Raw genomic sequence first — 15,824 nt, forward strand, 5'->3', positions numbered from 1 at the left:
ACGCAGCTGACCTGGGTTTCATTCCAAGCATCCCATATGGTTCCCTGAGCACCTCCAGGAGTAATTCCTGAGTGCATGAACCAGGAGTAACCCCTGCGCAACACCGAGTGTGACCCAAAAATCCGAAAAAAAAAAAGACTTAAGATACATGGAATCGAATGATATTACTCATAAATTGCTTATATACATTTTTTTTCAAAAGCAATGGAACACACAAGGTACAATGAAACAAATGATTAGACTCTGACCAAAAGAATTGAGATTACCAGGGGAAGTGGAACATACTAGAAAGATCCAGTAGACTATGATGGAGGGATAATGCCTCTTTGATGGTGGGCATAGTATGTTCTATTATTCCCCTAAAATATATAAATTTATGTTCATATACAACAATGCCACTGAAAATAGAAATACATGGAATGCCAAAACATGTGAGCATAACAGTGAATGAAAGGTGTTTAAAAATTGGATAGGAAGATACCAGAGGGCTAGTACAAGAGTTAAAGTGATGGCTTGCAGGTGGTTGACCCTAGATGGCTCCAAGAACTGCCAGGAGTAATACCTGAGCACAGATCCAGGAAAAGTTCCTAAGCCCTTCTAGGTATGGCCTAATTTCCTCCTGAAAGTAAGAATACAGGTTCTCCCCCACCCTGCAGAACGTTCTGATGAAACCCTTTGTAAGTTGAAATACAAAGATGCTACTATTATTCACTTAGACGGGAAAAATAAGCATTTCCAGACCACAATAGAAACAACTCCAAATACACATGGCAACAAACTAAAACTCACAGATAGTAGAAATAATAAGCTAAATACACAAACTCATTAAGTAGTTCCTGGGAAGGAGTGGGGCATGCCCCTTTGTTTCTTCTATCTATATGTCTGTCACAAACAAATGCTGAATGTTATTTTTTTAAATTTTTTATAGTCAAAATAACATTACTCTTCAGGTTTCTTTGGAATGTTGGATTTTTGTAAAAGTGAAAAGGTATAATGACAACTTTTTAAAAGCAGTGGGTATCTGTAGAGTTATTAGTCAAAGGAAATTTTTCTGATATTGGAATAAAAAAAGTACTAGGACAAGTATTTTGCTGTAAACTACATTAAATTGCTTTTAATGATAAAATCTATAAATATATTTACAAAATTAGCTATAATCTAACAGTGGAAGAGAATTTTCTTCTGTCAGGATAATGGAATAAAACTGGAAAATGAAGAGTGTCAAAGTATGTGCAAAGTCAGTAGCGCACATAAATCCATTTTTGATCTGTGTGCATAGTTATGAGACATCGTCCATTTTGGAAGATTGTTGTAATCTTCTCAAAGGGGAAGAAAAATATTTTTTCTGCTTGATAATTAACTATCTTTTCTAAAAGTTTGAAATAAGTGAAAACTTGGTTGACAGTTCCTTCAAGTCGATGTAAAATTGTTCCTACCAAACAATCTAGTTTCTGTTACTGAGAAATTTCTTTGGAAATTCTTGTCAGACAAGATTGCCCTCTGCGCTTACAATGTCCTCTTCCCGAAGGCACCTTCATAAGCTCAACTCAGACCCTGAACACCCAGGACTATTACAAAGTTCAGCCCAGTCACCATTGCTAAGGTCAGTCAATTTTCAGAGGAGGCGGGTGGGAAGGGGAAGCTGGGACCTTTAGTTTGACCGGGGCTCCAAAGCGAGCCTGGGCATCTTTATAATTAAATGTTAAAAGAAAGGAGATTTTCAATGAATGAGCCTACTTCTCCTTTTCAGATCATCATTTAATATTCATCCTCGGAGCTCACAGCTTAGTAGAAGATCCAGACTTATGATTTTACACACTTAAGCAGGTAAGATATGATTAAGAAGCTGCCTCGGTGTCAATACTTTGAGAACCAGTTCTCTTGTTTGCCTCGTAGGTGGTTTATGAATGTGGGCAATCAGGTCTCTGCAGACCTTCCAGGGTAATGCCATGCGTGATTGCCGACATTTTCTGTAGAATCTCCTGCAGGAAATGAGGACTGAGAGGAAAGCAGATGATCGTCAGGGCCAAAGAGGAGGGTAGTGAGACCTCTGCATACCACCCGGACTCAGCCTCATGCAGGTGACTTTGCTGAGAGGCAGTGCACTGGAGACTCCCTAACTGCATGGGGAGAGCTGAAGAATACAACCTCCGCAGCAACACACACACACATACCCCCAAAGTGAATGAAAGGGTAATGATATAGGTCTGAATCTCAGCAATGGGGACCTTTGTTATGGTTTCAGTTCTATTGCTGAAGCTGTGTGCACTTTTCTGGGGTTCTTTCCTGGTTGTGGTTTGACTACATGATTCTTGTAACTACTAACCAAGTATTATCTGTGGACTAATCTTTCTACTAACCTAAGTGTCATCTTACCTCTAGACATATATATATACATATAAATGTATATATATATACATATATGTATGTATACATATATGTATATATATTTGGCTTTTGGGGTCACACCTGGCGATGCTCAGGGGTTACTCCTGGCTTTGCACTCAGAAATTACTCCTGGTAGTGCACTCGGGGGACCATATGGGATGCTGGGAATAGAACCCGGGTCAGCCGTGTGCAAGGCAAATTCCCTACCGGCTATGCTATCAATCCAGCTCCTAGACCTATATTTTGAATCCCAATATGTCCACAATTTTACTCTAATCCATCATTAATGTTTTAATTCTTGATGACAAAATCATGCTTAAGTAAGCAAATTTGTTGAAAAGTGGCCCCAAATGTGAAATTCACAAAGTTCCGCTTCCTTAAAATGTATCTCTGCACATAGTGGTTCCTAGTATTAGTTAGAGATGCCAAAGGGAATTAAAAAAAAAAGAAAGAGTACAACCTCTCAGGAAAATATTTGCTGGGTAAATCATTTAAGCCAGTAACAAAGCTTCTTCCCAAAACTCAAGCTATATATATTGTCATAATAGCTACTAGCTGTTTTCATGAAGATGTTCATGTAAATAGGCGTTTTACTTTCGTTAATAAAATCACTAGAAAGAAAGATATTGTTGGCATAATCCAAAGGTTTTCTTTGTGAAGTTCTAATTGCTGTTACCTGCTGAGACATAATTAAAAAATAAACAGGTAAAAATGTGCATAGGTCCAAAAGAATAATATGTTTTCCCAGTAATGAATCAGAAAATGTCATTGAAAAAGATGCAGAAAGATTCGCTCTACCTTTGCTTGCAGCCACTCCTTCATAGGTGCTTTGAGATTTTAGTAATTCCTAGGAGACCACACGTGAGGGGTAGACAGAGCTTTAAGCCAGGGTTTGTGTGCCACGCCCGCATGCCACCCAGCTAACTCATGCATTTCAGACTCCCAATGAGACTGGATACTAGGATGCAAAAGAACATTAGGGGTTAATGAATTCTTAAAGCAACTCAAGTTGCTCTGAAGTCACTGATCCCTTCCTGACAAGGAGCCCAAGTGATACTATGACTCTGAGTTTTGGAGGCTACAGTAGCTTTAGCGTCACAGATGGAGGTTGTCCATGGGAATGTTACTGAAGGAAGGACACGAGGAGCTTATTTGCCCTGTCCATAGGTCTCATAGCATAGTTAGGACATCACAGAATTACAAAAACATTTTTTCTTGTTTGGCACCCTGTAGCCTATTTTAAAGTTTAAGTATGTTTATTTACACTCCTAAATATGTGTAAATATATACTTATTTGGGGGGCAAGCCTGATGCCCCCCAAATAAGAGCTAATGCATTAATTTCATTGTCATGGGCCGGAGATGATAGGTTTATGAGTGGCCCTCGCCACTGTTCACGTTTCTTTATATATGGAGGAGAACAAGTCATTGCATCCATCATTTTTTTGGTGGGGCTCATGATTTTTCCTTGTGGGCATCTGAGATTTACTGACCATCCTTGATGATACTTCGACAAGATCGATTGTGCATAGCTTGCCCTACCTGGTGATTTTTACACCATGGAGAATTTGGCTTCTTGTTAATTGCGCCTGCAGTCTCAAAGCTCTTTATAGGATCTTTCCTAAGTGATATTAATAGTAATGGTAGTCCTTTATTAATAATGCATAATAACAATAGCTCTCATTAAAACAACATCAGTTAAGTGATTAGAGAAATGGTTTGGGTTGTGGTTAGAAAATGGGCCCGTAGACATCAATACCACTAAAGTCATTTATTCTTTCCCTCATAAAGCAGAGATAAATAAAAACAATGACTGACTAAGATCTTAATGAAATTCTGTGCAATGGAATCACTGCAGACTGCTGTTTTCATTTGTGGGAGAGTTTCCTTGGTGGTTTTGTGTGATGGGGCATCCCCAAGAGAAAGAACTGGGGACAAAGGAGGATTTGAATGATGTCTCTCCATGTTCCCTGTTTTATTTCCTTCTTCCCAGGCTGAAGTTACCATCAGTAGCAGAGACGTGAGCTGGGTTCTGGTTCCTTTGATGTGATCCCTCAGCCTCAGTTTCTCTGGTGTGTGCAAATGGAAGGATTATACTTATTTCAGAGAATTTAATTTCACAAATGAAGCTGTACCTGATGATGCTTTGTGAAAGACTTTAAAGGAATTGCGAGTATCCCCTTGATTGTGTCCTTTCATGCTCTGAGCAGCTGGAACTTTTTCTTTCACTTGCTCCTCTGTTTCCTCCTTCTCTGCTCCCATAAATTCTCCTTGTGTTCTTAGGCTCCAGGAAGCATCGCATGTCCAATACCAGCACAGGCTCAGCCCCTCCCAGGACACTGTTCTAACTGGCTCTACCTTCCGGAGGGAAGCTGAAGATAAATGTGGTGACAAATTCATCATGAGATGGGAAAACAAGGTCATGTTATGTTGCACTCTCTCTCTCTCTGTCCCTTCCTCCCTCTCTTGCTATCTTCCTCCCTCCATCTCTCTCTTTCTCTCTCTCTCTTCCATACCCTCCCCCTCCTACCTCACTTTCAGTTTCTTCCATTCCATCTCACACCAACGGGTATGAGATAATATATACAATAGAAAGTACAAAGAACAGAAATGTTAGAAATAGACAATGATTAGAACAAGGTAGAAAGTTGTTTGAATAATGAAAGATGGATGATGAAATACTTATACAGGAGAATGTAAGCCAAAAAAGTTACTGAAGCTCATGACAAAATTTAATATTGAGTTTCCAGGTAGACAAGAGGGTAACGGGGAAAAAGTATACATGAGGACATTTAAAAAAATGTAGCTCCGGGGGCGAATACTTGTTTTGAATGTGTGAGACCCTGGGTTTCATGCCCTGGTACTGAAAAAGTGAGTATACAGGGAAGACAGATTATTCCTATATATTTTTCTTTGGGGTAGTGTAGAAGTCACTACCTGGCAGGCAGTACTCAGGGCTAATTCCTGACTGGCTCTGTGCTTAAAGATCTCTCTTGGTGGTATTTGGGGAGCCAGATGTGGTGCCAGAGATCAAACTGGGATGGGCTATGTGCAAGAAAAGCATCGTAGCCCCGACGCTATCTCTCCGGCCCCATTATTCCCAGGCCTGCCTCTAATTGTACAAATTGATCAAGGGGCTGGGGAGGTAGATCAAAGTGCTGGAATGTGTATTTTGAATGTGGGATTTGAAATGTTTGATCTCTGGGACCACATGGTTCCCTGAGCACTGCTGATAGAGTCCTGTGAGCATAGAGCTGGGAGTCGCCCTCAAGAACTGCCAGGTGTGGCCCCCAAACTGAAAACAGAAACAAAATAAGGATAACGAGATCACCTGAATATTCCGAGTTACCTAAATTAGTAGGTAGTGGATACTTTTAAGACTTTTTTGGTTATACATATATATAGGTATAAAAATATATATATATGTAAAAATTAACCCAAACTAAAATACATATAACACATTCTGGGCATTTGCATCTTTACTGTGAATTTTGATTTAGCCCAGAAATTACTGCAGTGGTGTTCTCTACCTGATGGCTGCTTTCTGCATTCCCCCAAGGCGGTTGGACTCAATGTGCCTTTGGTGAATTTTATGGTCCTGTCTGGCTTTGGGAACGCGGACTCAGAAATGGAGATGGAGCCCTGGGAAGCGTGGTCCAGAAATTATTTAAAGCGAGCTGGAGCTATTATTTTAACCTTCTCTGGAAGGAGAACTGCTTGGAATTATTTCTCATATAACCTCTCAAAAATATTGTAAAGTAAGCCTCATTAATTTACTTGGCTGTTTCCTAGGCCTGGTCCCAAAGGTCTGGTAAGCTTTAAATCCCTAGTGACACCTGCTGGGCAGACCTCAGCTCCGGGCTGCAGGCTCTCCCCGCAACCACCTCTCCTTTAGCATGCAAAGCTGCATGCAGGCCTGGAGGTGAGGCGAGGGGCTGGCCAGCAGGCTCATTTCTCATTCAGGTGACCTCTGCCTGACCGCTTCCCCAGAACTGAAGGATTCATCGCCAACCTGTACAGACGCCGGGAAACGAATGGAGACCTCACCTCGGGCCCCAAGTTGTGTGTGTGTGTGTGTGTGTGTGTGTGTGTGTGTGTGTGTGTGTTGTGTGTAAGTGGGGGGTGAAGACACAGAGAGAGAGAGGAAGAGAGGAGAGAAAAAAGAGAGAGAGGGAGAGAGAGAGGGAGAGAGAAGGAGAGAGAAGGAGAGAGACAGAAAGAGAGAAAGCGAGGAGAGAGAGAGAGAGGGAGAGAGGAGAGAGAGAAAGAGAGACAGAAAGAGAGAGAAAGCGAGGAGAGAGAGAGGGAGAGAGAGAGGGAGGGAGAGAGAGAGAGAGAGAGAGAGAGAGAGAGAGAGAGAGAGAGAGAGAGTACTTACAGTCTGCGCCCCCCGCCCCCAGCCCCAAGTTACTCTGCGCTGCCTCTTTGTCTGAAAACTCCGAGGTGAAAAGAGGCTGCTGCAGCCGTATGTTTTGTTCAAGCAAAACCCAAATTATGCTCCACTTGCTTATATCTGAACATATTGGTTTATCTTACAGGGAGTTTAATTGATGCAAACTTGAACTTCAGCATGCAGGCTTTTCAGAGGAAACACCACCACGCCTGGGATTCAGACGGCTGTGTTTGCCTCCGAACAAAGCAAAGGGAAGCGAGGAGGAGGCCACCGCGGCTACCCCCGCGTCTGTTTATTTCTTCCACGGTGACCACGGCAGAGAGCGCGTGGAACCTCTCGGAGCAACACCTCCGCTTCCTTGGCTAACCCCGGGGCCACCTTCCCCTCCCCACCTCCCCCTCCGGAGCCGAGCTCTGCATCTCTGGACAGATCAACTAGTGTGTCGAGTCCGTGTGAGCTGATCAAACGTGGCTTTGTTTGCACTCGCTCGCATCCAGCACTGCGTAAGTGGTTTTGCATATTAACGAAGTGCACAGTAACCTGCCTTTACCTCCTCGGAGCTCCACCCCCTCCCACCACGGCCTCCTCGGGAAATCAGCACTGTTACTCGCCGAGAAAGCTGCCAAGAGGTTACCATGGCAACTGTTCTGCTTTCAGCAGCTACTTTTCTGGTTTGAAGAGGGGAGGGGGCAGGGGCGACCCAAGGAGGAGGAGGAGAACGGGGCAGCTTTCCGATCAAGAGTTCAGATAAAGAGGGTCACAGTAATTTGTGGGCATTGCCTTAAAACAACCCAATGCGTTGGAGAGCTCTAAGCAAGAGCAGCAAAGAGACGAACTAGACAGACAGTTCAAGTCCAGCGCAAGGGCAAGCAAGAATGAAATCCTTTGGTCGGGCTCTTAAAGCATTTCAAATTGGTATCAGTCCATCTCATCTAAGATGCTCTTTTATGAGTCTTCATTTTGTTTCTCTTCCAGAACCAAACAGAGATGATGGATTTTACGAGATTTTAAACAGCGAAGGGGGATAAAATAGCACCAGAATGGAAAGCTAACATCTGAAAGTCATTTTCCAGAACTTCATTCAGCACCAGAACAATGCGGCATTCAGGCATAATGAGCTGAAAAGGTGGGTGCGCCAGGTCGAAGCCTCGACCTCTGTGCTCCTTGCAGCCCAGGGGCTGTGCCAAGGTGGGACAGGAAACAGTCTCTTTTCAGGGAAAGGCTGGGGCTTTGCAGGACCGGAATCAGAAAGTCAAAAAGTAGAAAGAAGTCCACTCTTACAGGACCAGTGCGTCTCGGGCATGCTCATTGCTGGGCTCAAGCCTGCCGCAGACACCTGGTGTAGGGGTCCGGGATGCTTCTTCCTAGGAAAGAGCTGAACCTTTTGCAGAGACTTTGGGAAGTAAGTCAGGGGGCTCAGGCCGGCCAGGGCAATGAGGGAACAGCGGCTTAAAGCATCTATTTTTGACCTTGCTGCCTGTCATCCACCAATCTCCCAGCACACCCCTGCCCCCCCCCCAGCCCACAAACTCTGTAGTACCTCCCTCCCTCCTCCTTCTCTTACATTTCCCCCACCCCCACCTCTCCAAGGTGATGACAACATGGTACCATGATCTCTCCCAACCCAGTGACTACCTCCTTGACCCATGTAGTAACAGCTCCAACACCCAGATCCATGCTAAGGAATTAGAGAGAAGCCAAACACTGTGTGAACACGGGATGGTTTTCCCTGATGTCGTTCTGGGGACATTGTCACTGACATTTGAGGTTGCGATTCATTGTGTTGAATGCTCTTTGTGGAGCAGTAAGGGACTGTATCGACAATAGCTGCTTCAGGATGTGTCATAGTGCGACGAGGCAACTGGAGTGTGCAACAAAGGAGGCTGAGTTTTTCACAGGCAGGGACTTGTTTCGACCTAAAATACAGTCTTGGGGGCTGGAGCAATAGCACAGTGGGTAGGGCGATTGCCTTGCACGCAGCCGACCTGGGTTTGATTCCCAGCATCCCATATAGTCCCCTGAGCACTGCCAGGAGTGATTCCTGAGTGCATGAGCCAGGAGTAACCCCTGTGCATCACCGGGTGTGACCCAAAAACAAAATAAAACAAAACAAACAAAAAAACAAACAAACCAAATAAAAAACAGTCTTCTTCTTTTTTCTTTTTTCTTTTTTTTGGCCGGACACCTAAGTTAGTATCTAAATATTTGAGTTGCTCCCATTTGAAGGTGGAGGTATTAGAAGGTAAGGCCTCAGGGGCCCATAATTGGTGAAGGTGGTGCCCCCATCATGGGATTGAGAGAGGTTCTATTTGGAGCACCCGCACCCCTTCCACCTTGTGGGGAGGGAGAAGTCTGCACCCAGGACAGTGTCTCCTCCAGCCCTGCCTGCACCGCTTCCCAGACAGCCAGGCCCCCAGCACACAGGTCCATCTTTCACAAATCACCAATCTGTGGGACTTTGTTATTGTGGGTCCCAAGTGGACAAAAACAACCTTTACTATGACAGAGATAATTTTGTCAAATTTATGGCTTTCTTTTTCTTTTTCTTTTTCTTTTTGGGTCACACCCAGCTATGCACAGGGGTTACTCCTAGCTCTGCACTCAGGAATTACTCCTAGCGGTGCTGGGGCGGCTATATGGGATGCAGGGGATCGAACCTGGGTCGGCCGCTTGCAAGGCAAAGGCCCTACCCACTGTACTATTGCTCCGGTTCCAGCTTTTTTTATTTTCCCCATTTCATGTTTTGGGGCCTGGGGTCTTCCAAGTCCACAGGGTCCAGAAGCAATTCATGGGAGTGTCTGTAAACCAGGGGAAGTTCAATGCCAGGGTCTGAGGACACAATGCTGCACAGACCCTGAGGTGACCAAAAACGCAGCCTCCTGGGCCACATCCTGTGACATTCAGTGACCCCCAGGTCACACTGGCAGTGCTCAAGGGTCTCTAGGGCAAGACTCTGTGGTGCCAGGAATTGAACCCAGGTTGAGTGCACGTAAGGTGTGCACATGAACTCCTGTGCTTGTTCCCTCGACCAATTGCTTGCATATTTCATTAGTTCAGCCAGGTGGGGATCTTCTGAGGTAGCAAAGAAAAGGTGAAAAAGGACAAGGAGGAAATAGAAATGTCAGAAACAAGAAATGAGCAGAGCCACTTACTCTAAAACAGGATAAAAGTTTTCACATGGTTGACGTCCTGAATGATCTTCAGAGATGCTCAGAGTGCATGAAAATGAAGCTTGAAGAGTTTAAGAAGCAGGAGAAGAGCCAAGACCCAAAGAGTGTTTGGCCATGCTGGGGTCTGACCCCAGAGCTCCACACACATGGCCTGCACTCTTCCACTGAGACCTAGTCCTAGCACTTCAGCCCTCTAGCCTTGATTTAAGCAAACTTGTACAAGGTGCAATGCCGAACGATTCTCAATGATGCCCAATCTCTAAGGAACTGCCCCCTTCATTGGAGTTTTTGAAGTTAAAGGTGACTCCCAAAGGGGAAAACTTAAGTGAGCTCTCCTGAGTGCATGTCATCGATGGAATTAGAGGCAACCTACTATACTGGTTATTAGGCTACAGAGGATGTGCCTCCAGGCCCTGGTAGCTTTGATGAAGAGATCTCATCAGATTCAGAGCCCTTAGTGTGCAAAGCCAGAGACCCATCCATAAAGCTAATCTGCTGCCTGGCTCCCAGACAGGCCAGGTCAGGGGAATCAGTATTCATAGAAATCCCTCCCTCAAATGACTGACTGGCAGGACACCAAGTTTAGTTTATGCACTCTTCGGATCTTGAGTCCTGGCCCCGGAATGAGGCAGAGAGAAATAGTGTGAGTTTGTGTGTGTGTGTGTGTGTGTGTGTGTGTGTGTATGTGTGTGTGCAGCTGGTGGTGAGGAGGGGCTATGGGGGTGGGAGGGCGTATAAGGAGGGTGGAATAAGATCAAAGGGAAAATTCAGAAATTTGCTTTAACTATGCAACAGCGTCTATTCCGTTCCTTTTCACTGACCAGATCTAATTCAAGTGGTTATTATGCCCATGAAACACCACCACCGCTGAATTTATTTTTATTTTGCCTGCTCAATGGCAATGTAAAGCGAATTTGAGAGCACATCACCTTCAGGGAAAAGACTGCAGCATATTACTCACCACCTCCCTCCTCCCTTCTGCGTGAAAAGGTTAATTTGAATAAGACTGCTGCTTCCCCAAATAGAACAGTCACCAGCGCACAGAGGCCGGCCAATGGGAGCGTTATTCAATGATGTCATGCCTATACCTGATCCTTATTATTTGCTGAGTCGTGACAATGTGCTCCTTGCGTCTCACATTTTATTGGTCAAGAACCCTGTCATTCTGAGGTCTTCTGGAGAGTTTTAGACACTGCAGTTTCTTTACAACAAGCCCGGAAATTTTTTTAGCTTCTGCACTTTCACAAACTGTTGGAGAACACAGCTTATTTTCAACACTGCTGCCCTACAACCAATAAAAACCTTTCACAAATTGTACCTGATTTCCATGATCATTGATCTACTTACAGTGCAAAAGTAGCACTAAAAAAGACCCATGCTTGTTACAACAGCAAAATTCCTCCAACCAGTAGAACAGAACTTTTATTGAAGTGTTCATTAAAAAAAAAAAAGTCTTGCTAAGTTTAATGTTGCCACCAATTAAAAAAAAATGTTTTGCTGATCTAGAAACAATTTATTGCCCCACGGAGTATATTCTTTAAAAGAATCAACTTTGAAATGGAGCAGTCACAGGATGGAAGCTTGAGGAAAAGAGAGCTTGCAGAAACACCAACAAACAGGAATGAAGACCACACCAGTTTACAGTGATATGGCAGATAAATCAGTTGTAGATGCTTTAGGAATTCTTTATTTCACTGAAGAGTTCAAATAAATATTCTGATTGGCAGGAGATATAAGTGTGATTGGGAGACCGGAAATAATGTTGAAACTCCAAGAGTCTCCTGATCTCTCGTGACATAGAAAGCACCTGATAAACCTCCGTAGGTGAACTCAGTTCCTCAGAGACTTAAAATCCAAAGCCAAGCTGTCTATAGGCAGCTCGTGAAGCAGAACGTATCTATGGAAGGTTTATCCCTGACACAGGCATGGGAGTAAATTAAAGGCTCCAGTGAGAAGAGCAGGGCACAGAAGGAACACGCAGCTTTGAAGGGCCCAGAGAGGGCCTAGAAAGGGATTTGAATGGGAGAATCAATTGAGAAAGAATGAGGATGTATGGCAGAGGGCCCCTGGAGTGGACAGATGCAGGTACACCAAGATAAATTTTTAAAACTAGGTGCCCATGAGGACTGGAGCCATAGCACAGTGGGTAGGGCGTTTGCCTTGCATGAGGCTGACCCAGGTTTGATTCCTCTGTCCCTCTCAGAGAACCTGGAAAGCTACCGAGAGTATCCTGCCCGCATGGCAGAGCCTGGCAAGCTACCCGTGGCGTATTTGATATGCCAAAGATAGTAACAATTCTCACAATGGAGACGTTACTGGTGCCCGAGTGCTACAGATGCACATGAGAATAATGATGTAAAGTAGATGCTAGAAAGTATCAAATATTTTGAACGTCAATATCTTAAATTCAATAGCTTGTATTAAATATTTCTGAAGGGGGAACATTTCACCACTGTGGCTTGACGCTTATTGTCTGCTGTGTCAGATCAATTAACTAGATATTATATAAATCTGATTATTTGATACCTTAAATAAATGTTGACCCCATATTATTGTGAACTTTGAGCATTTGGTGAGAATCTCACTGTTTAAGGCCATTAACAAAAAAAAAAAAACTAAAACCAAAATTAATTACCTTAAAGGTTGTAGAATAACCATGACCTTGTTTATTAGTGTTAGAAGGAAGGCATAGAACCTTATTATTATTCTTAAATTTCACAGATTTTTTTATTGGTAAACTGCCTGCACATTTTTATTCCAGAGATCTAGCTTTAGTACCAACATGGTGGAAAGGCTAATGGCTATAGGCATCAGACACACCGCGATTCAAATCCCAGCTCTGACATATGGTACTTAAACAATGCTGGTCATGTTAGTCAAATCTTTCTAAGTTTCAATTTCCTTGATTATTGTGGAGGACTAGTCTGAATCATATACATATACTTTGTTATTGTAATGCCTGTCTCAGTGATATTTGTTTTAAGTTTTAACCTTATTAGTTAAAGACCTTCAAGATCTGTTAAGGGCTTCCATGAGTTGACATTGGGCAAATCATTCCTGTTCACTCTTGCTCTTGGTCACTTCATCCCAGCTGTGTTGATCCCCTTGCCAGATCCCAAGCATGTCTAATAGGCGTTTGCAGCCCACCTTGCCTGAATGCTACTCCCAGCAAGCCCAAGCCTACACTCTTGGATTTCCTACTATGTTTTCTATTATGCAGCAGTAAGTTGTTTCACTGTCACTTCTCATCGCTGAATATTATTCTTTGTGGTTGTGCTTTTAAAATTTGTTCTGTATCTGTTTTGCTCACCTGAATGTCAGGTCTCCATCATGATTGACTCTGTTTTCTTATGCCTGTGGTGCTGAAGATCAAACCCAGATTCTCACATGAGAGGCATACATTCTACTGCTGAGCTGTATCCCGGTATTTGTTAAGCTGTGATATCAATGCTCATTAAAATAGATGAGGGTGGAGTTCTTGGGACAGACTAATGGGTCAGTCCCATTTCCAGACTAATGGGTCTGGAAAATATTCAATGGAATGCTGACTGGTCCAGACCTTTTGGAAAACAGTTTGGACATTCCTCAAAAAACTAAAAATTGAGCTCCCATTTGATCCAGCAATACCACTTCTGGGAATATATCCTGAGGGTCCCAAAACACACAATAGAAGCACCATCTGCACTCCTAAGTTCATTGCAGCACTATTCACAACAGCCAGTATCTGGAAACAGATTGAGTGCTCAAGAACAGATGAATGGATAAAGAAACTATGGCACATCTACACAATGAATACTTCGCAACTGTTAGGAAAAATGAAGTCATGAAGTTTGCCGGTGAATGGATGGGTATGGAGAGTATCATGCTGAGTGAAATGAGTAAGGAGAGGGACAGATATAGAATGACTACATTAACATTTGTGGTATATAATGAATATTATAAAATTAATATCCAAGGCCAGGGAAAACAGAGGCTGGAAGGACTGGTAAGTGGTTGAAATCAACCAGAATTGTGGGGGGCCAGAGGGTAGGTAAGATAGAGAAGGGAATAGTATGGCAATAATAGTTGGAAATGATCACGTTGGACAAGAACTGAGTGTTAAAAGTGGGTAAAGAAATATTTCTTTTTTTTATTTTTTAAATTTTATTGAATCACCATGAGATAGTTACAAGCTTTCATGTTTGGGTTACAGTCTCACAATGATCAAACACCCACCCCTCCACCAGTGCACATTCCCCACCACCAATATCCCAGGTATACCCCCCCTTCCCACCCTCCCCCTGCCTCCATGGCAGACAATATTCCCCATACTCTCTCTCTACTTTTGGGCATTATGGTTTGCAACACAGACACTGAGAAGTCATCATGTTTGGTCCATTATTTACTTTCGGCATGCATCTCCCATCCCGACTGGTTCCTCCAGCAATCATTTTCTTAGTGATCCCTTCTCTATTCCATCTGCCTTCTCCCCCCGAGCATGAAGCAGTCTTCCAGGTATGGGGAAGTCCCCCTGGCCCTTGTATCTACCGTCCTTGGGTGTCAGCCTCATGTGATGCTACCCTGCACTCCACAAATGAGTGCAGTCCCTCTATGTCTGTTCCTCTCTTTCTGACTCACTTAGCGTGATACTCTCCATGATTATCCATTTATAAGCAAATTTTATGACTTCATCTCTCCTAACAGCTGCATAGTATTCCATTGTGTAGATGTACCAAAGTTGGGTAAAGAAATATTTTTGATAACCTTTCAGTATATGCTTTGCAAACCACAATGCCCTAAAGGAAGGGGGTGGGAAGAGAGAGAGAGAGAGACAGACAGACAGACAGACGGAGACAGAGACAGAGAGAGACAGAGACGCAAAGACACAGAGACAGAGACAGAAGGAAAGCACCTGCTGTGGGTGTCAGGGGGTGGTAGGGGAAACTGGGGACACAGGTGCTAGGAAATGTACACTGGTGGAGGAATGTGTGTTGGGACACCATATGACTGAATCTAAATATGAAGAGCTTTGTAGCTTTGTAAGGGCCCATCTCACAGTGTTTCAATAAAAAATAATTTACAAAAGAAGATATTTAATGGAAAATATATTTAGATGGTGTATACTTTATGTGGTCTCTCATATTATTTTCCTTCCTGACTCCCCAAACTACTCAGGTTGGCTCTGATTCACATGAATTGTTACATAAAATCTAGGGACATTGGATCAATAGCAATTAGAGAACAGAATCACAAGTTAAGGATGATGCTCAAGACACTATCAACATTACACACAGTTTTACATATTTGATACATGTATTAAATGTACTCACTAAAATTTCAGACTTTTTTTTAATCTTCCTACTCTGTGCCCTCAGTCAATCTCATAAGAAACACACTCTCATTTGGGTTTCTGGTTCCCTAGTAACTGAAGTACAATATGAGATAGCATAGAGCTTATGTAAGCATTATCCCTGCTGACATTCCAAATGAGCAGATCAAATGCTACCTAATCATTCAGTTACAGCTTGAATTTGGCAGTCGTTTATAATGTCCTGAAGTTGAAGGAGCATCTACTCTGTGCAGCTTGGCTATGTCAGCACCTGTGGTTCCTGCTGCTTCTAGAAACATCTTGACATTAGAAAAGTAATACGAAATAAAATCATTCCTAACCAGAGTGATTTTGAAATATTATAGCCTTATGGTCCAAATTCAGGGTCTAGGGTCCCATTTTTAAGGAAAATTGCCTCTTGGACACATCCCTCCTCTATCACTTTCAGTTTTAGTTATCTTCCATTAGTGTCTCTTGTAGTTAGAGATCTTCTATAAAGGTGGGTTGTTTCAGAGTGGCCCGAGTGGGGCATGAAACAGATTATTTCCAACAAACTCCTAGAGAAG

General features: G+C 43.2%; 1 protein-coding gene, 1 long non-coding RNA gene and 1 pseudogene across 2 annotated transcripts in view; 2 read left to right on the forward strand and 1 right to left on the reverse strand.

The window, feature by feature from the left end:
* LOC129402184 (COMM domain-containing protein 9-like) overlaps positions 1 to 7,241 on the forward strand; it is a 79,876-nt pseudogene extending 72,635 nt beyond the window's left edge.
* The window catches only part of KLF12 (KLF transcription factor 12), a 724,988-nt gene that overhangs the window by 695,267 nt on the left and 13,897 nt on the right, over positions 1 to 15,824 (reverse strand). The gene's annotated exons all lie outside the window — the stretch shown is intronic.
* LOC129405723 (uncharacterized) lies at positions 7,561 to 11,110 on the forward strand. Its single transcript, XR_008630741.1, has 3 exons — positions 7,561 to 7,668; positions 7,756 to 7,906; positions 10,775 to 11,110. It is a non-coding gene; the product is annotated as an uncharacterized LOC129405723 (long non-coding RNA).

This window comes from Sorex araneus, chromosome 1, assembly GCF_027595985.1.
Source record: "Sorex araneus isolate mSorAra2 chromosome 1, mSorAra2.pri, whole genome shotgun sequence".
Lineage (NCBI taxonomy): Eukaryota > Metazoa > Chordata > Mammalia > Eulipotyphla > Soricidae > Sorex > Sorex araneus.